This window comes from Chlorocebus sabaeus, chromosome 2 (genome assembly GCF_047675955.1).
Source record: "Chlorocebus sabaeus isolate Y175 chromosome 2, mChlSab1.0.hap1, whole genome shotgun sequence".
NCBI lineage: Eukaryota > Metazoa > Chordata > Mammalia > Primates > Cercopithecidae > Chlorocebus > Chlorocebus sabaeus.
The window spans coordinates 28,362,211-28,383,169 of NC_132905.1; the positions used below are offsets into that span (position 1 = coordinate 28,362,211).

The 20,959-nt window shown below is 41.4% G+C and overlaps 1 protein-coding gene across 2 annotated transcripts in view; it reads right to left on the reverse strand.

The window, feature by feature from the left end:
• The window catches only part of SLX4IP (SLX4 interacting protein), a 197,159-nt gene extending 176,200 nt beyond the window's left edge, over positions 1–20,959 (reverse strand). Inside the window, exon 1 of one of the 2 annotated variants that reach the window (XM_073006815.1) lies at positions 20,636–20,959. The gene's annotated coding sequence lies outside the window, so the exon portion shown is untranslated. The remainder of the gene's footprint in view (positions 1–20,635) is intronic. The other variant, XM_008018160.3, reaches the window with a different exon arrangement.

Consider the following 20,959-nt stretch of genomic DNA (forward strand, 5'->3'; position numbering starts at 1 on the left):
TAATGTCCCACTCTCAAATATAAGTAAACAAGCAGGAATCACCTGCCACCTAAAGCAAGATTATAAAAGAAAAACAAACAGAGAAAAAAAACCTACTTGGCTGAAACAAAGTATGGAGGGAGAAGAAAACATTTTTTAAAAATTATCATGAGGGAGGTTGCAGATACTGCAGCCATAAAGCAAAAAAAAAAAAAAAAAAAAAATGACAACAAAAAAAGAGACTATCAGAAGACAACAAACTAAAACAATGATAGTTGAATTTTTAAAACTTAATAGAATGGTTGAAAGATAACGTGATGAAATCTCTCAGAAACTTCAGCAAATAAAAAAAAAAGGAAAGAGAAAACAAATTAAAATTAAAAGACCAATATAGGAGGTCAAACACATGAAAATGAGTATGGAGACTGACCCATATTAGAGCATCTATCACAGTGAAATTTTAGGTATTGGGGATAAAAACAAATTTTTTTAAGTGTGTGTGGGGGGTTGTAGGAGGTGGATCAGGATCAGGAGTCACACACAAAGGATCAGGAGTCAGAATTGGTTCCAAACTGCCCAAAGATATGGAGAAATATCTTCAAAATTCTGAAGAAAATTGTTTCCAACCTCAAATTGGATTTAAACTTCAGGGGAGAAAAAAATTATTAGACATGCAAGTTCTTATAAAACCGTTTCATGTATTTTGCTACTAAAGATGTGCTTCACCAAAATGAGGAAATTAAGCAAGAAAGAGGAAACAGGAAGGGTGAGACAGGAGAAAGGCAGAGGAAAGCTGAGGATCTGGTGAAAGGAGGCCTCCATGAGAGCTGTGGGTAGACCACAGGGGAAGCGCAGGTGCGGACCAGAGCAGGCTGCAGGGGAGAGGCACATCCAGGAAGATCTACGGACACACGCACACACGGATGAGTTTTAGACAACTGGTGAAGAATATGAGATTGAATTAGGGCAGGTACATGGAAAGCTAAACAGCAGAAGAATAACAAGGCAATTACTGATTCCACCATAAACAAAAACTGCAGTAAATAAAGAGTGCTTAATACACAGCTCAGTTATAACTAGCATTTATAGTCATAATAGCAAACATTGAATGTTGACCTAAACAATATTATGCTTATGATGATATTAGAAAAATAGGGAATGTGTGTGCATAAATATGGTGAGGGCACAGAAGTTAAACAGAGCAAAAGATCTCTAATGGTGATGGAGTGTTTCAGAAACAAAGCAGACCAGTAAAAATAATAATAACCACAATGGCTATATTAAAGCAAAAATACAGACAGTAATTTAGTGATCTGGATCCAATTCTTTGTTTTTTAATAAACTTTTTTAAAGTTTATTTACTTTTTTTTTATTTCTGAGATAGTCTCACTTTGTCAACCAGGCTGAAGTACAGTGGCTCAATCGAGGCTCACAGCAACCTCCACCTGGTGGACTCAAGCGATCCTCCTGCCTCAGCCTCCCAAGTAGCTGGGATCACAGGTTCATGCCACCAAACCCAGCTAATTTACATATACACACATATTTATTTATTTTTTTGTTTAGAGACAGAGTTTCGCTCTTGTTGCCCACACTGGAGTGCAATGGCGCGATCTCGGCTCACTGCAACCTCTGTCTCCTGAGTTAAGCAATTCTCCTGTCTCAGCTTCCCGAGTAGCTGGGATTACAGGCGCATGCCACCACACCCAGCTAATTTTTATATTTTTAGTAGAGACAGAGTTTCATCATATTGGTCAGGCTGGTCTTGAATTCCTGACCTCTGGTGATCCGCCCACCTCGGCCTCCCACAGTGCTGGGATTACAGGCGTGAGCCACCGCACCTGGCCTATTTTTATATTTTTTATAGAGATGAGGCTTCACCATCTTGCCCAGGCTGGTTTTCATCTCCTGAGCTCAAGTAATCCAACAGCCTCAGCCTCCCAAAGTGCTAGGATTATACGTGGGAGCCACCACGCCCTGCCTGTATCCGATTCTTAAGTACTAAACTCTGCCCCAAACTGAAGAACAAGGTGAAGACAGCCCACGAGGATGGAGGAAAGGGGTTGAGGAGGACACCATCATTCACAAGCCTTGAGCATGGAACTATTTGCCTGTTGAAATTGTTACAGCAGCTCTTCCAATAGAAATATAATGCAAGCCACAAATGTAATCTTAAGTTTTCTATTAGTTGCATTTTTAAAAAAGTAAACAGAAACAGGTAAAGTTAATTTGAATAATCTATTTTATTTTATTTTATTTTATGTTTTTGAGACAGAATCTCACTCTGTCAACAGGAATGGAGTGAGTGGCGCAATCTTGGCTCACTGAAACCTCCACCTCCTGGGTTCAAGCGATTCCCCTGCCTCAGCCTCCCCAGTAGCTGGGATTACAGGCACCCATCACTAAGCCCAACTAATTTTTTGTATTTTTAGTAGAGACGGGGTTTCACCATGTTGGCCAGGCTGGTCTCGAACTCCTGACCTCATGATTCCCCCATCTCAGCCTCCCAAAGTGCTAGGATTACAGTCGTGAGTCACCGTGCCCGGCGAATCTATTTTGTTTAACCCGATATAGCCAACATGTTAATATTTCAACATGTGAGCTATACAAAAATGTTTACATGCTGCTTGTTTTAACCAAGACTTTGAAATTGGTTATATTTCTAGGACATCTCAATTGGACTGGTCATGTGTCAGGTGCTCAATAGACACTCGTAGGTAGCCACCGTTACGGACAGCACAGTTTGAGAGCCTTTTTTAAAACAAGAAAAACAGGGCCGGGCGCGGTGGTTCACACCTGTAATCCCAACACTTTGGGAGGCCAAGGCAGGTGGATCACTGGAGGTCAGAGTTCGAGACCAGCCTGGCCAAAATGGTGAAACCCCGTCTCTACTAAAAATGCAACAGTTAGGCAGGCATGGTGGTGGGCGCCTGTAGTCCCAGCTACTCGGAAGGCTGAGGCAGGAGAATTGCTTGGACCCGGGAGGCGGAAGTTGTAATGAGCCAAGATTGTGCCACTGCACTCCAGCCTGGGTGACAGAGTAATACTCCGTCTCAATAAATAAATAAATAAATAAGAAGGGAACTTATTTCTGTATCCTGAATTTATTTATTTACTTATTTTATTTATTTATTTATTTTTTTTTTTTTTTTTTGAGACGGAGTATTGCTCTGTTGCCCGGGCTGGAGTGCAGCGGCGCTATCTCGGCTCACTGCAAGCTCTGCCTCTCGGGTTCACCCCATTCTCCTGCCTCAGACTCCCGAGTAGCCGGGACTACAGGCACCTGCCACCACACCCAGCTAATTTCATTTGTATTTTTAGTAGAGACGGGGTTTCACCGTGTTAGCCAGGATGGTCCCGATCTCCTGACCTCGTGATCCACCTGCCTTGGCCTCCCAAAGTGTTGGGATTTTTATTTCTAAAATAAGAGTAATAATACCTAACTCAAAATTATTGAAAAGACTAAATAAAATGACACATAAAAACACTAGGCCAGCCGAGCGTGATGGCTCACGCCTGTAATCCCAGGGGAAAAAAAAAAACAAACACCACTAGGCCTACGATGGGTATTCATAATTATTATTACTTAGTCAGTGGTGATTTTTTTTTAGAAATTTGGTACCCTTTGATTTTAATTTTTAATTTTTTAATTTTTGTCTCCTATGTGATGAGATCCTAATTTTTTAAATGGACAAAAATATCTTTATCCAAACCCTAAGTCATTTTAAGTATTCATTTCCATTCTCTAAATAACATAATGCATATGACTTAGAAAAATATTTAATGATGTTTATCTTAGCAAGCCCATTTAGACACAGTGTAAGTGGAAAAAAAGTAAGTTCCTGGGAAATCAGGCACATGTTTAAAAACAATATATATAAAGGTTATCCTGAAAACTTTACATGGATTTTTAAAATTATATTATTTTTGTCTAATAAACATAAAATCAGTCACCTTAAATACATTAAATCAGGCTTGAATAACCTTGCTAAGAATTAAGGAAGTCCCTAGATGAGGATACTTAAAAAGAATACTCAAGTGGATCAGCTAGACATGGAACCAGGAAAAGGGGGACAGTTTTGTCAATAAGTCACCACCACAGTGAGTTAAACGTGTGATCCAATTATTTTTTACACACCGATTTTCCCATACATACTTCTTTTCCTGAAGGACAGACAGACCAAGTGGAAGGCCAAGGCAAGGCTTTCACATCATATCTGCTGTTGGATAGATCATGAATGAGCCATATTACAGTGAGGTTACTGTAATGGCTAAAATGACTAATACAGTTACATTTTCACATTTTCAACTCACAATAAGGTTTTTGTTTTGTGGGTTTTTTTTAAACATATATCAATAAAACAAGAACAGCTACATTTACGTTGTAGATGCTGAATTTTTCGAAGAGTATCATCAAAGTCCAATATCAAAAAAATGATCTCTAGGGATCTGGAACTGAAAAGCATGTATTTTTTTTTATATAAAATAATATGGTCTGACAATATAAAACAGGATACCTGGGAAAATGAAATCTATATTCTGAATATTTTAGTCTGTTTTTAGTATCATAACACACTCTGCCTCAAGGTATGTAACTTTTTCACTTGTTTCCACAATGTTTCGAAATTCAAAAAATCACAATTTTAGGGCTAAAATAGATCTTAAAGACCCTCTACTTCCAGCCTTACCATCTATTCCCCTAATGAGAACTTATGGGACCAGGCCTGGATCTACAGCTGATGGCCTAACCAGGCACTAGATAGAGTCTTGTTAAGTCCACTGAGAGCAAACTAGCACCATCTGTCACCTGTAGAATTGCCAAGGTCAGTGACTCATTGGGCTGTCAGGGTAGGTGTGACCTTCCTCCCTCTGCCTCATGCCAAGGTCCAAGTTCCCAACACAGAGTATGACCTCAAATAAAGCTACATGTGTAGTGGTTCTCTCTTGTTACCCAAAGAAAGAAAGAAACTCTATTGTTAAAGAAAATGTAGTTTGAACTCGTTTATCACTATGCTACATAAGATGGCACTCTTCATACACAAAATATAAGTAAATGAATTCTGCCAGGATAAAGCCCATAACACATCTGGACAGTCAGGTGCATAGACCTTGAGCTTGCATATTTGCTAAAGTCATTTCAAATCAAGAAATCCTCTTTTCTTTGGTTTATGACAGCACTAGGCATGTGCTGGGGATGAATTAAATGGTGAATTGAAATCTGAAATGAACTGAGCCAATCTGCTAAAGTCCCAAATATGGTAAAATCATACTTATCCATGGTGGAAGGAGTACAGCCCTCAGAGCAATGCCCTCAGAGCAATGCCTAACACTAGAGGGTACTCAAGAAAAGCCTGCCAGGTGAAAAAAATGTTCCAGATAATTGGAGCTGAGTCACTTATACATATAACCTTTTTACCTTTTTAATTTTTTTTTTCTGTTTTTAGGGAAATTTTCCACAAATATACTGAATCTTTATTAATGTTCATAAAAATACCATATATTGAATATTCGATATTTCCAATCAAAATTATCATCACACTGGGCAATAAACACACTGCCCTGTGAGCTGCCAGCTCCTACACAAAGCAATAGTAGGCCAGCAGGGTTGTCTGCCTGCTCTCGCAGGTGATCCCAAAGCTGTAAGAGTCCCTTTCTTTTTTTTTTTTTTTTTTTTTGAGACGGAGTCTCGCTCTGTCGCCGAGGCTGGAGTGCAGTGGCCGGATCTCAGCTCACTGCAAGCTCCACCTCGCAGGTTTGCGCCATTCTCCCGCCTCAGCCTCCCGAGTAGCCGGGACTACAGGTGCCCGCCACCTCGCCCGGCTAGTTTTTTGTATTTTTTAGTAGAGACGGGGTTTCACCGTGTTAGCCAGGATGGTCTCGATCTCCTGACCTCGTGATCCGCCCGTCTCAGCCTCCCAAAGTGCTGGGATTACAGGCTTGAGCCACCGCGCCCGGCCTGAGTCCCTTTCTTAACTCCATTCTTTTTTTTTTTTTTTGAGACGGAGTCTCGCTCTGTTGCCCAGGCTGGAGTGCAGTGGCACGATCTCGGCTCACTGCAAGCTCCGCCTCCCGGGTTCACGCCATTCTCCTGCCTCAGCCTCCCGAGTAACTGGGACTACAGGCGCCCAACACCATGCCTGGCTAATTTTTTTATATTTTTTGTAGAGACGGGTTTTCACCGTGTTAGCCAGGATGGTCTCAATCTCCTGACCTCGTGATCCGCCCGTCTGGGCCTCCCAAAGTGCTAGGATTACAGGCCTGAGCCACCGCGCCCGGCCTTCTTAACTCCATTCTTAATCTTAATCAGATGGGCCTAGAAAACTAAGAGACTGAGGCTAATGTGATGTTTTCCAAGCCACTCTTACATGGATTTGCATGAACTTTGGTGCGAAGGCTTTGAGCCATCTGTTTTACATAATAAAATGACTATTACCTCTACTTCAGGATTACGGTTTCTATAATGATGAACTCACTGGGTCATGGTACAGTGCAAAGTGTCCCTTGGATTTAAGCCTCAGCATTTAATTCTTCCCACCTCAAAAAAAAAAAAAAAAAAAAAAAAAAAAACAGTGGAGTTGGAAAGGTTGACCTCTATAGTCTATTCCATTTTTAAACCTCTAGAATCCAAAAATCAACAGTAGTTCAGGGTACAAATAATGCCAGTATACAAATTCTTCCAGAGAAAAGAGTAAGAAGGAAATCATCCCACCACTCATTTTGTGGAGCGCTGATAGCAAAACCAGACAAGAGCAGTAAAAGAATGAAAAATCAGACAATTCTATGGGTGAACATACAAGCAATAATCTAAAAGCAATTTTAATCTAGCAAACCTACTTGAAAACAAACAAACATCAGAACCAAGTGAGATATCTGAGGAGTGCAAGGTTGGCTAAACACCAGAGAAATCATCACATTAAAAAACCGAAGTAGAGGCCGGGTTCAGTGGCTCACACCTGTAATCCCAGGGCTTTGGGAAGCCAACACAGGAGGACTGCTTGAGCCCAGGAGTTCGAGACCAGCCTAGGCAACAAAGCGAGACCTTGTCTCTACAAAAAAAAATCAAAAAATTAGCCAGGTGTGGAGGCTCGCACCTGTGGTTCCAGCTACATGGGAGACTGAGGCAGGAGGATCACTTGAGCCCAGGAGTTCAAGGCTGCAGTGAGCCGTGTTTATGCCACTGCACTCCAGCCTGGGTGACAGAGAGAGATCCTGTCTCAAAAATCAAAAACTGAAGAAGAAAAAAGGCACATAATCATTTCAGTAGAAGCAGAAAAAAAATAAAAAGATAACATTAGAAATCTATGAATACAAAGGACTTTCTTAATCTAGAAAAAGCACCTACAAAAATGTAACAAAATGCTTAATGATGAATCAGTAGAAACAACTTCTTTGAAAAAAGTAAAAAATGTAGAATTGAAAATATCATTTAAATTAGCATCCACAAATAAAAAGTATCTAGGAATAAAATGAAAATATATATGCAAGACATCCTCAAACTGATCTACTAATTTAATGCAACTCCAACCACAAACTTGAACAGGGAAACTGAGAAAGAGTAAAAAAGATCAAGACACTTCTAGAAAATAAATAAAAACAAAAACAAAAGATGGGGTTTGTCTTACCAAAACTACTACAATGCAAGGTATAAAAACTAATGTACTGGCAAATAGGCAAACAGGCAGAAAGGGCAGACTCCACACGCCAGAAACCAATGCATGCATTTATGAAACTGATGCATGCTGGCAGCAGCACTGTGAATTAGTGGGAAATGAAGAGATGACTCATTCAATAAACTGTGGTCAAACAATCGCTCATATCTGTTTGAGAAAAAATTAAATTGAACCCTATCTCATACAAGACTCAAAAATCAATTACAGATGGGTTAAAAACTCAAATGTGCGAAACTAAAACCTTTCAGAGGATATTTTTATGAACTCAAAATCATAAAGGAGTTTTTTAACTAGACAGAGAAAATATAAACCATAAAGAAAAAGAATGACAGCTTTGGTCATATTAAAATTAAAACTTTTCCAAAACTGGGAGAAAATATTTGCAATCCATATCCAACAAAGGATTTCTATCTACAATATGTAAAGAAGTCTCAAAATTCAATAGTAAAAAGCAACAGTCCAATCAGAAAATGGGCAAATGACAGATATCTCACTAAGAAGGATATACAGATGGTAAAAAAGCATATGAAAAGATAGTCAACAACATTAGCCATGGGAAAATGCAAAATAAAACCACAACAAGATATCACTACACACCTACCAGAAAGGCAAATAAAAAATAATAACACCAAATGCTGGTGAGGGTGCAGAGAAATGTTCATAGTAACTTTATTTTTTATTTTTTTTATTTTTTTGAGACAGAGTCTCACTCTGCTGCCCAGGCTGGAGTGCAGTGGCCTGATCTCTGCTCACTGCAACCTCCGCCCTCCCAAGTTCAAGTGATTCTCTTGCCTCTGTCTCCCGAGTAGCTGGGATTACAGGCGCCTGCCACTGCGCCTGGCTAATTTTTGTATTTTTCATAGAGTTTCACCATCTTGGCCAGGTTGGGCTTGAACTCCCGACCTCGCGATCCACCCACCTCGGCCTCCCAAAGTGTTGGGATTACAGACGTGAGCCACCGCACCCGGCCATCATAGTAACTTTATTCTTAACAGCCACAAACTGGAAACAACCCTGACATCCTTCAATGTGTGAACAGTTAAACTACAGTACATTTATCCCCTGGCATATTACTCAGGCAGAGGGAATAAACTACTGATACATGCAACTTGGATGGATTTTAAGGAAACAGGCTGAGTTTAAAAAAAAAAAAAAAAAGGCAATCTCAGCCAGGCCTGGTGGCTCATGACTGTAATCCCAGCACTTTGGGAAGCCGAGGCGGGCAGATCACCTGAGGTCAGGAGTTCAAGACCAGCCTGGCTAACACAGTGAAATCTGTTTCAACTAAAAATACAAAAAATTAGCTGGGCGAGGTGGCGCATGCCTGTAGTCCCAGCTACTCGGAAGGCTGAGGCGAGAGAACTGCTTGAACTCGGGAGGCAGAGGTTGCAGTGAGCTGAGATCACGCCACTGCACTCCAGCCTGGGTGACAGAGTAAGACTCTGTCTCAAAAAAAAAGGGCAATCTCGTCGGCCGGGCATGGTGGCTCACACCTGTAATCCCAGCACTTTGGGAAGCCGAGGTGGGTGGATCACAAGGTCAGGAGTTTTAGACCAGGATGGCCAACATGGTGAAACCCCATCTCTACTAAAAATAAAATTAGCCAGGCATCTTAGCGCACACTTGTAATGCCAGCTACTTGGGAGGCTGAGACAGGAGAATTGCTTGAACCCAGGAGGCAGAGTTTGCAGTGAGCCAAGATCGCGCCATTGCACTCCAGCCTGGGCAACAGAGCAAGACTCTGTCTTGGGAAAAAAAAAAAAAGGCAATCTCAAAAGGCTGCACATTGTATGATTCCATTTACATAATATTTATGAGATAAAATTATAGAAGTGGGGAAGAGATGAGTGGTTGCCAGAGGGTTATGGATGGGAGAGGAGTGTGTAGCTACAAAGAGGTAGTAGGAGGGAACCTGTGGCAATGGAACCGCGGAACATTTCTCTATCTTGATTGTGAAGTTGGTGACATGAACATACACATGTAATAAAATTGTACAAATCCAAAGAAATGCATGTATAACTGCTTAACTCTAATAAACTATAGTGATTAAACCAGTGTCAATTTTCTAGTTTTCGTATTTGTACTACAGTTACGTAATATATTACCACTGGGGGAAACTGAATGACAGTTTTCAGGACCTCCCTGGACCTTTTTTTGTAACTGCCTGTGAATCTATAATTATTTCAAAATAAAAGCTTAAAAAAATTAAAACGTCTCTTCATCAAAACATATCATAAAGAAATGGGGGGAGAGGCATCATAAACCGGGAGAAAATATTTGTAAGACATATAACCAGCAAAACATAAGTATCCAAGAAAAAGCAATCCAGGTTGGGCGCAGTGGCTCACGCCTGTAATCCCAACACTCTAGGAGGCTGAGGCGAGTGGATCACCTGAGGTCGGGAGTTCGAGACCAGCCTGACCAACATGGAGAAACCCTGTCTCTACTAAAAATACAAAAAAATTAGCCGGGCGTGGTGGCACTTGCCTGTAATCCCAGCTACTCAGGAGGCTGAGACAGGAGAATCGCTTGAACCCAGGAGGTGGAGGTTGAGGTGAGCCAGGATCGCGCCATTGTACTCCAGCCTGGGCCACAAGCACGAAACTCCATCTTAAAAAAAAAAGGAAAAAGAAAAAGAAAAAACAATCCAACAGAAAAATGGGCAGAGGTGGTGCCCAGAGTAAGGTGCCCCTGCCTCCCAACGAAGTCTCCGCAGGTCTGGCAAGGCAGTAGGGGGTGGAAGTAAAGTCTTCTCATCCCTTCCGTTATTCAGGCCTTGACAACCACTGTGCAACATCCAACCATGAGACTTTCATACCCTCTGGGAGCTGAGGGGCATGTCCCTCACTATTCTTTTACAAAACCCAATTAGTTGTGATATCTTAACACAGAAGAACCAATTGCCAGAGAATCTGTGGCGAACACATGTTCTCTTCCCTTACTACATGCACACAGCCTGTTACCTGGGATGGAACAGATGATAGTCATGGATGGGCCCGTCTGCCTCCCATGAGAAGGAAAAATCAAATCACAACACGGTGCTATGGTCTACATGTTGGTATCCTCCCAAATTCATATGTTGGAACCCAGTGCCCAATGTAATAGTATTAACGGTGGGGACTTTGGAAAGTGATAAGTAATGAGGGCTCCATCCTCATGAATGGGACCAGTGCCCTTATTTTAAAAAAGGCTCAAACAAGCTCCCCAGCCTCCCTACCTTATATAAGTGTACAGCAAGTAGGTATCATCTTTGAAGCAGAAAGCAAGCCCAGGCCGGGCGCAGTGGCTCACACCTGTAATCCCAACACTTCGGGAGGCCAAGGCAGGCGGATCACGAGGTCAAGGGTTCAAGACCAGCCTGAACAACATGCTGAAACCCCATCTCTACTAAAAATACAAAAAGTAGCTGTAATCCTAGCTACTCAGGAGGCTGAGGCAGGAGAATCGCTTGAACCTGGGAGGCGGAGGTTGCAGTGAGCCAAGATCGCACCATTGCAATCCAGCATGGGTGACAGAGCGAGACTCCATCTCAAAAAAAAAAAAGAAAGCCAGCCCTCAGCAGACAGTGAATCTGCTGGGATCTTGAACGTCCCATTCTCCAGAACTGTGAGCAATAAATTCCTATTGTTTATACATTACTCAGTCTAAGGTATTTTGTCATGGCAGCACAGGCAGACTAAAACACATAGTGATGCCAGGAGGTCCAGACACCAAAGAAAGGGTTATCCTGAGGACACCCCCGACAACTACGGCCTCTTAAAGTACCTCTAATCTCTATCCTTGTACTTCCCCAACCCCAAACCCAACATTAGAGGTGTATGAGCATGAGTCCCCTATTCAAAACTCTTCACTGGGATTTCCCACAGCATCACAAGCCCTTTTGTCGGTGCTTGTGTTAGTCTGTTCTTGCAATGCTATAAAGAACTACCTGAGACTGGGTAATTTATAAAGAAAAGAGGTTTAATTGGCTTGCAGTTCTGCAGACTCTACAGGAAGCATGGTTGGGAAGGCCTCAGGAGACTTATAATCATGGTGGAGGGCAAAAGGAGGCAGGCATGTCCTACATGACTGAAGCAGGATGAAGAGAGCAAAGAGAGAGGTACTACGCACTTTTAAACAACCAGAGCTCAAGAGAACTCACTATCCTGAGAACAGTAAGTGGGAAATCTGCCCCCATGATACAATCACCTTCAACCAGGCCCCTCCTCCAACACTGGGGGTTACAGTTCAACATGAGATTTGGTCAGGAACACAAATCCAAACGATATCAGTGCCCCTGTCCAAACCTCCATCTTATGGGACAAGCAACTTCACACCTGTAATGCCACCACATAACCAACTCCTGGCACGTGTCCTTGAACAGGCAACTCCATCTCTCCCTGCCTTCACCCATGCATGCTGCACTGTGGAATGTCCTCTCCTAAGGCAAGTTGAGTTATCCTCTGAGACCCAACTCAGATGCCACCTTGGAGCCTTCTATGAACCAAGTGAATTGCTCCTTCTCTGGGACACATTTGAACCACCTCTACTCTCACGCCTAGCCCACTGAATTATACCTAAATCTGGTCCTCTCCCTGACTATAAGATTCCCAAGGACAAGGTCCATTCATCCCCTCTTTAATACTTGGGGTGTGGTACAGTTATACATTAAAACTTTGCTGACTTGGGTCCACCGAAGTTACTAAATCAGACTGTGGTTTTTTGTTTTTGTTTTAGATTTATACCTATTTATCCAATGTATCTTTACTGTCCCCAAATTCCAAATTCCACAGTAAGCATTCCAAAAAAGAGGTCAAGCACTCTGGACCTATTTCACCAAATAAATAACACTTCAGTTATATATATCATACAGCCAAAGCTGAGAGCTGTAATTCATATAAACACATACCCAGAAGATCTTAGTGTTTCATACTGAAAATAATGGACAACAGATTAGAGGTATGGTTGAAGTTTATACCACAAAGATGATGTTTTTGGTGCATAAATTTCTTTGTCTTTAAAATACTGGCATTTTAACATTCATTTAAATGAAAAATATATTATTAGCTTCTATGTTAATTAAGTTTTAAATCAAGGAACATCCTGAGGCTTTTTTAAATTTTTTTTAACTGATCATTAAAAAGCAAATGTGCACACACACAAAAAAAGCAACAATGCATCTTAAATGATTATTTTCCTAGGCCCTCAAAGTTGCTTTCAGGAGGATGCAGCAAGCTCAGTGCCCAGGTTTACAGAATAAATGTTAAAAAGCCTTTGCTACCAGAGCTGGAAATTCAAGTCTAAATTCAGTGGCAGTTTTATTTTGTTGCCTGTTTTTAAGAAGTGTAGGACAGGCCGGGCGCGGTGGCTCAAGCCTGTAATCCCAGCACTTTGGGAGGCCGAGACTGGCGGATCACGAGGTCAGGAGATCAAGACCATCCTGGCTAACACGGTGAAACTCCGTCTCTACTAAAAAATACAAAAATCTAGCCGGGCGAGGTGGCGGGCGCCTGTAGTCCCAGCTACTCGGGAGGCTGAGGCAGGAGAATGGCCGGAACCCGGAAGGCGGAGCTTGCAGTGAGCTGAGATCCGGCCACTGCACTCCAGCCTGGGCGACAGAGTGAGACTCCGTCTCAAAAAAAAAAAAAAAAAAAAAAAAAAGAAGTGTAGGACAGCCCAAAAAGATCGATTTTCCAAATATCTGAAAGTATATAATTTACGTAAGTATGCTGAGAAGTTAGAGTATGTTATAACTTAAAAATGATGCCTCATCTTCTGTTGTGCATTCTTGAGTCCACTCTCTGAGGCCTGAAAACAAGCATTCTTTCACAATGAGGAGACTTTGATAGGGTATGACCCCACCAAAAATATGATTACATGTGTGTTTTTAGTGGAGCGAGAAAGATCCTAAGAGTCTTAAAAAATTAATTTGGGGAGGGAATGGAAGTAGATTAAACAGTATCACAAGATTGTCCTGTCATTTAAATACAAAGCAGAGATAAACTCTAATAAAGAAAGTCAATGACCTTCTAGATTATTCTGTGGGAAAATCTAAGGCACTCTGAAATTCACATTTGTCTTCTTTCTAGTGTTGCTGGCCTATGTCACAGGCAACTGCTCTCATTAAATAGACCAGAAATTAACTTTAGGCTTCTAATCTCCAGATTTCAAATTTTATCTAGGAAATTATAAGGCTTCTTTCTATCATCTTAAAGAACTTTCATTAGTTATGGGAACAGAAACAGAAAACAGCAAAGGCCCTAGAACTTCTGAAGTTGCAGCTATAATTCAAGAATGAGAAATCATTTCACTGTTGTCCTCTCCCAACACATGCACCAATCTTATCACCAAAACAACCAGTATCAAGGAATGAATCACAAACTTAACAAAAGAAGGAGGAAAAACGACAAATGAGTGAAGGCTTCACTGGTGACCACTCAGATAAAGTCTGAAAGGCAACTTCAGTGCAAAAAAGAATCAGCTTTTGTTATTATTCAGATGGTAATTCTGAATGCCAGTTTACTTATTTAAAAAAAAAAAAAAAACACTTCAGCTTCAACAATGGAAAGAGGATAATGCAAGTAACAAAAAAATTAGAATTTAAAAATCCTTTGTCACTAAATGTAAGTCAAACATTGATACTCTACCAAGAATAATTCCATGGAACAGTCCTTTTAGTTACTCTATACTCTCAACCTAGTCAGTTGACCCATGACCTGAGCCTCCCCTTCCTTCTGTGCCCACAGAAAATACCCACCAGCCACCACATGGGATGCTTTACTAATAGGCAAAATCTAGTAGGTTTTCATTGTTGTTGTTGTTGTTGTTGTTGTTGTTGTTGCTGTTTTGAGACAGGATCTTGGTCTGTCGCCTAGGCTGAAGTGCAGTGGCGTGATCACAGTTCACTGAAACCTCAACCTACCCAGGCTCAAATCATCCTCCTGCCTCAGCCTCCTGAGTGGCTGGGACTACAGGTGTAAGCCACCACGCCCAGTTAATTTTTGTATTTTTTGTAGAGAGGAGGTTTTGCCATATTGCCCAGGCTGTTCTCTAAGTCTTGAGCTCAAGCACTCCACTCACCTCAGACTCTCAAAGTGCTAGGATTACAGATGTGACCCCGCTGTGTCCAGGCTGAATCTAGTTTTTATTTAATACCTAGTCAGAAACAGACATAGGCACCCACACGTGGTACATGTCCTTAGGTTCTTGTAAAACTCATCCCTTCAAACTCTGACTTTGTATGACCTGAGGCAGGCTATTCAACTCCTTTAATTCTCTGGTTTTCTTACCTCTGAAATGGGATAATAACAACAGTTTCTATTTCATGGCTCCTGTAAGGATTACATGAGATCAGATATGTAATTATGGAGCCTAGTGCCTGATACACAGTGGGTGCTCAGTCTGTTAAACAGAATCATTTTAACAAGAGTACAAGCAAACAGCACATGATCAATCCACTTTGTAACCCAAGAACTCTGAAAACTAATGTTTTCCAGTCACCTTTACATAGAAAAAAAAAGTTCTGATAATCATTAATGAAATAGTTTTACAATCTAATCACTTCAAAGCAAAAACTGTTATGATGGAGAACAGATCACTGGTCGCTAAAGGTGAAGGGGTAAGGGGCACTACAACGGGGTGGCAGAAGGGAAGTTGGGGAGGAAGGAGCCGATGGAACTGTCCCATGTGCTGATTTCGATAGTGGTTACAAAACTCAATGCACTGATTAAAACTCTGAAAACTACATACCCAAGAATAATTTTATTTTACATAAATTAAAAATAATTTGTATTTATTTTTTAGTTTCTAGGTTTTTCTTGAGACAAAGTCTCGCTCTGTCGCCCAGCCTGAAATGCAGTTGCACTATCTTGGCTCACTGCAACCTCTGCCTCGTGGGTTCAAGCGACTCTCCCACCTCAGCCTCCCAAGTAGCTGGGATTACAGGTGTGCACCACCATGCCCAGCTAATTTTTGTATTTTTAGTAGAGACGGTTTCACCATGCTGGCCAGGCTGGTCTCAAACTCCTGACCGCAAGTGATCTGCCCGCCTCAGCCTCCCAAAGTGCTAGAATTACAGGCGTGAGCCACCGCACTGGGCCCAGAATAATTTTTAAATGCAAAAAAAAAAAAAATCCAATCTTTTCTAAGTAGACGATAAATCAACAGTGACACAAATGAATTTCTATGTCCAAGATATTGTAACAGCCATATTGTATATATTATCCTATAATTAACATCAGTCAAATCCAATTTTAAACCACCTCTGATTAATTCAAGCACAAAACGTCAATACTAAAATAAATACAAGTAACCGCTTTTACATAATAGAAGCAAAAAGACTTTAGAAATACACTTACATCAACTCAAAATGTAAGTGGTACTCCCCATTTCCCTGAAAAAGGGGAGTTTTATAACATTATAGGGTTGGCTTTATAGCTCTCTACTTTGCTACCTAATAAGTAGGTTTCTTCATGTGCATGAATTATTGTCCTCAATCTCTAAAAAGTAGACTTGAGGTTTAATACAGCTTAAAATGATTAGACATGTACATATCAAGAACTAACAATACACTTAAAAGTCAATGCACACATTTTGCATTTTTAAAAAGCCATGTTTCATTCACAAAACATTAATTCATAAACTACATAACAGCAAAAGTGAAGTTTTAATACAAACATGCTTTACAACTATCACCTCTTAGTTTCACTGTACACAGAAGGCTTCATTACCAAATAATTAAACTTCTAAAAAAATTGTCAGGCCAGGCCCCTGGCTCATACTTGTAATCCCAGCACTTTCAGAGGCCAAGGTGGGAGGATTGCCTCAGTCCAGGAGTTTAAGCCAGGTCTGGGTAACATGGCGAAAACTCATCTCTAGTAAAGATACAAAAAATTAGCCAGGCACAGTGGGGCACACTTGTAGTCCCAGCTATTCAGGAGGCCGAGGCACGAGAATCACCTGAACTCAGGAGGCTGAGGCACGAGAATCAGCTGAACCTAGGAGGTGGAGGCTGCAGTGAGCTGAGATCACACCACTGCCCTCCAGCCTGAGAGTGGGACCCAGTCTCAAAAAAGTGAAAAAAGAAAAAAAATTTTTTTAATTAAAATAAGCTAGAGAAGAACAAAGCAATGTGAGAATGAGTATTATAAAAATAAGAACAAACCAAATGTCCATCAATTGGTGGATGTGTAAACAAATTATTATATATCTACACAATGGAATACCGCTCAGTAATTAAAAAGGAATAAACTATCGAAACTCCCAACAACAAAGATGATTCTCAAAATAATTATGATGGCCAGGCATGGTATGGCTCATGCCTGTAATACCAGCGCTTTGGGAGGCTGAGATAGAAGGATCGCTTGAGACCAGGAGTTCAAGAGCAGCCTGTATAACACAGCAAGATCCTCTCTAACACAAAATAAAAATTTAAAAAAAAAAAAATGATGATGATGGTGATGATGAAAGAAGCCAGACTAACCCCTACCCCCTAAAAAGCACATACTCCAAGACTGCAGTTAGATAAAAACCTAGGAAATGCGGTCGGGCATGTTGGCTCACTCCTGTAATCCCAGCACTTTGGGAGGCCAAGGTAGGCAGATCATTTGAGGTCAGGAGTTCAAGACCAGCCTGACCAACATGGTGAAACCCCATCTCTACTAAAAATACAAAGAAAAATTAGCCGGGCGTGGTGGAGGGTGCCTGTAATCCCAGTTACTTGGGAGGCTGAGGCAGGAGAATAGCTTGAACTCAGGAGGCGGAGGTTGCAGTGAGCCAAGATCGCACCATTGCATTCTAGCCTGGGTGATAGAGGGAGACTTCGTCTCAAAAAAAAAAAAAAACCCCTAGGAAATGCAATGCAAACTTATCTACAGTGATAGATCAGAGGTTTCCTGGAAGAGGAGTGGCTGGAGGGATGACAAAGGGGCAAGAGGAAACTCTTCGGGGTGATGGATACCTTCCTTATCTTGTTGAGGTGATGGTTTCACTGGCATAAACATATCAAATTGTACACTTCAATATGTGCATTAACTGTATAACAATTATACCTCAATAAAGCTGTTTAAAAAATACAGAAAAAAAAAAAATCCTCTTCCTGGCCTGGTATATTGTGTTTAGATCACCCTCTTTTCCAAACAAGCTCATATCCTGAAAAGTCACAGAACTGTAATACCTTTCCCCTGGTGATTTGCACACATAAACAAAACCTTAAAACCCAAAAATTTAATTATAATAAAATTTAACAATAGTTAATATTTACATGGCTGTGACTATGTGCTAGACACTATTACAAGCATTTTTCTTATATTAATTTATCTAACGCTCACATCAACCCTATTTTACAGATGAGAAAACTGAGGTAATGAAGGGATAAGTTATCTGATCAAGGTCACAAAGCTGATAAGCAGAGGAGCTAGAATTTGAACCCAGGGAGTCTAGCCCTAGAGTTAATTTCCTAACCCATCACACTCTACTGCCACACACAATATAAGGGATGTTAACACTAGAAGCAACAAATATTGCACTTGTAAAATACTTCTCTTTCTCACACTCACAGAATATAAATATTCACTACAATTGGCAACACCACATGAAACTAAATAAAAAACAACAGTGGCCTTATTTTCTTTTCCCAATTAATAGATGGAGGGAGAAGCAGAAAGGCTGGACAACTTTCTTAGGACACAAAGCAAATAATTGGCAAGTTGACCAGTTACTGGGAAGCTGGTTCCTTACATTCTTAATCCAATTCTTTTCATGGTTTTCAAAATCCCGATTATTTTAAGTAACATCATAAGGGAGAGAAAATCGAACATAACAACAAAAAACGTAAAAGTTGTTTCTGTTTTCTGATACTCCTTACTGACTCCTTAATTTCATCCAGGGGGTCTCAATCTCTACAGATACAGGTCTGGAGTCTGTTTTTAAAGCTCCCAGGTGAATGTTATGTGCAGCCAAGGTCGAGAACTCTTGATTTAGATTTCTCATTACAGAAAGACCGAGGGCGGCTGGGTGCGGTCGCTAATACCCGCTATCCTGCACTTTGACAGGAGGAGGCAGAAGGATGGCTTGAGCCCAGGAGTTGGAGGTTACAGTGAGCTATGATCCCGCCACTGCACTGCAGCCTGGGCAACAGGGTTATACCCTGTCTCAAAAAATAAAAACATATATAAAATAAAACAAAATGGGAAGACAGAAGAAAGCAAGGTGCCACAAAAAGCTTTGGTAAACCAAGGCCCACTGTTTTTCAAGTCAGCATTGAACTGCTGTCCACATGCAAACTTTTGAGTTCAACTTTTAATAAATTAAAAGCACATATGCATACAAGATATGAGAAAGCAAGAAGCACAGTAAACAACTTCTTTTAAAAAACGCAAGCCAGTGGTAAATTGGATGTTAACACTTACAGAGAAAACCCTACATTTCGGATGTTATGTCATAACAGAAGTTACATAAAAGTATATTGGGATGACAGAATCTCTTTTCAACTTTTTGGAATGCTAAATTGATGCCCAAACATCAAGTCAATGAACTAAAGGCACAGAAAAACCTGTCAAATATCCACTGCATTTAGAACATGGAATAAATTGATAATACACTGTGAATCTAGTTAAGAAGCACGGGTTGAAGAAAGAATGGGCCAGGCCGGGCGCGGTATCTCACGCCTGTAATCCCAGGACTTTGGAGGTCGAGGCGAGTGGATCACCTGAGGTCAGCAGTTCGACACCAGGCAGGCCAACATAGCGAAACTTCGTCTCTACTAAAAATACAAAAATTAGCCGGGGGTGATGGCGGCGCGCGCCTGTATTCCCAGCTACTGGGGACGCTGAGGCAGGAGAATTGCTCGAACCTGGCCGGGGGAGGGGGTTAGATGGCAGTGAGCCAAGATCGCGCCACTGCACTCCAACCCGGGCAACAGAACGAGATTCCATCTAAGGGAAACAAACAAACAAAAAAAAGAAAACAGAAAGAAAAGAAAGAAAGAAAAGGAAAGAAAAGGAAGGAAGGAAGGAAGGAAGGAAGGAAGGAAGGAAGGAAGGAAGGAAGGAAGGAAGGAGGGAGGGAGGGAGGGAGGGAGGGAGGGAGGGAAGGAGGGAGAGAGAGAAAGAAAGAAAAGAAAGGGCTGTATCTTTAGCCCATGCCCTGAATCAATGTTCCTTGAACTTTAAGGTGCCCTTCTTGCGGAAGATTCTGATTCAGCAGCTCTGGAGTGAGGAATGAAGTGTAATTCTAACAAGCTCCCAGAGGATGCTGATGCTGCCGGTAGGTGGACCAAACTTTAAACAACAAGGCCCTAAGTAACTGGAATATTGGTTGTAAAACTAGCCAACTGACTTACAAATATCGTTATGTCTAGGATCCAAGAAGTAAGTGTCAATACCATTAATTCCTACTCCCGGCCAAAAAAAATTAAAAACTAAAACTAAAACACAGGGTTCAGGGGAAGGAGAAAGCAAATACTTGTCTAGCAGTGCTAAGAACCATAAAATACTGTTATTTGTCTCAACCTAGTAGATGTCAAGGTGATCAAGTGTAGGCTCCATGAGTTAATGGATTTTTTTAGTTAACTGCGGAATCCTTATGGCCTAGCACAAATTAGGTACTCAAGAAATGCACTGAATAAATGAATGAATGGGAAGTATATACAAACGCAATCTGTATTTACGTCACATCCCCAAAAATGTCTGGGAAGGGGGAGGTATTTGTACTTTTGGATGCAGGTAGCCATGATTTGATACAAATACCTGCCCATCTACTGCATTCCCTTTCGCCGAAGATAAAGTTAACTTTACTGAATAGTATTTCCACCTTAAAGCCCATGCTCATGGCACCCTGATGTTTAGCAACTTTTTGGCTTTTTGAAAACAATGAAGAAAGGTGGAAGTAGAGAGAGAAGGATTCGGAAAAGTCTCAAAAACTCAAAGCAAAAAACCAGAAGGGAGGAGATGGGCAAACAGTTCAGTTCACTTGAAGGAACAGCTGAGGTTGTCAGAGGTCCATGTGCTTACCTATGATGGTGGCGGGGTTTGGGCTCGGGCTTTTATATGTTTTGTTACTGTCCAGGGTCACTGGTGGAGTAGTACCTGGCTGTGGGAAGTCGGACTACACAGGTAGCCGGCGCTGCAGCCAACCTTCAGAAGCTTAGAGGAAGCACTTTCGCGCCTACTTCCTACTTCCCAGGGTCTCCGCGCGCTTTTGAGAACTCAGCCGCCGCCCAAACACAAGATGATCGGGGCAGCTTCGCTGTTGGATTGAGGCCACCGCCAGGATTTAAGATGGCAGCGAAACACTTCGATGGCCCGCGGAATCTGCCCAAAAGAAAAATGGCCTCT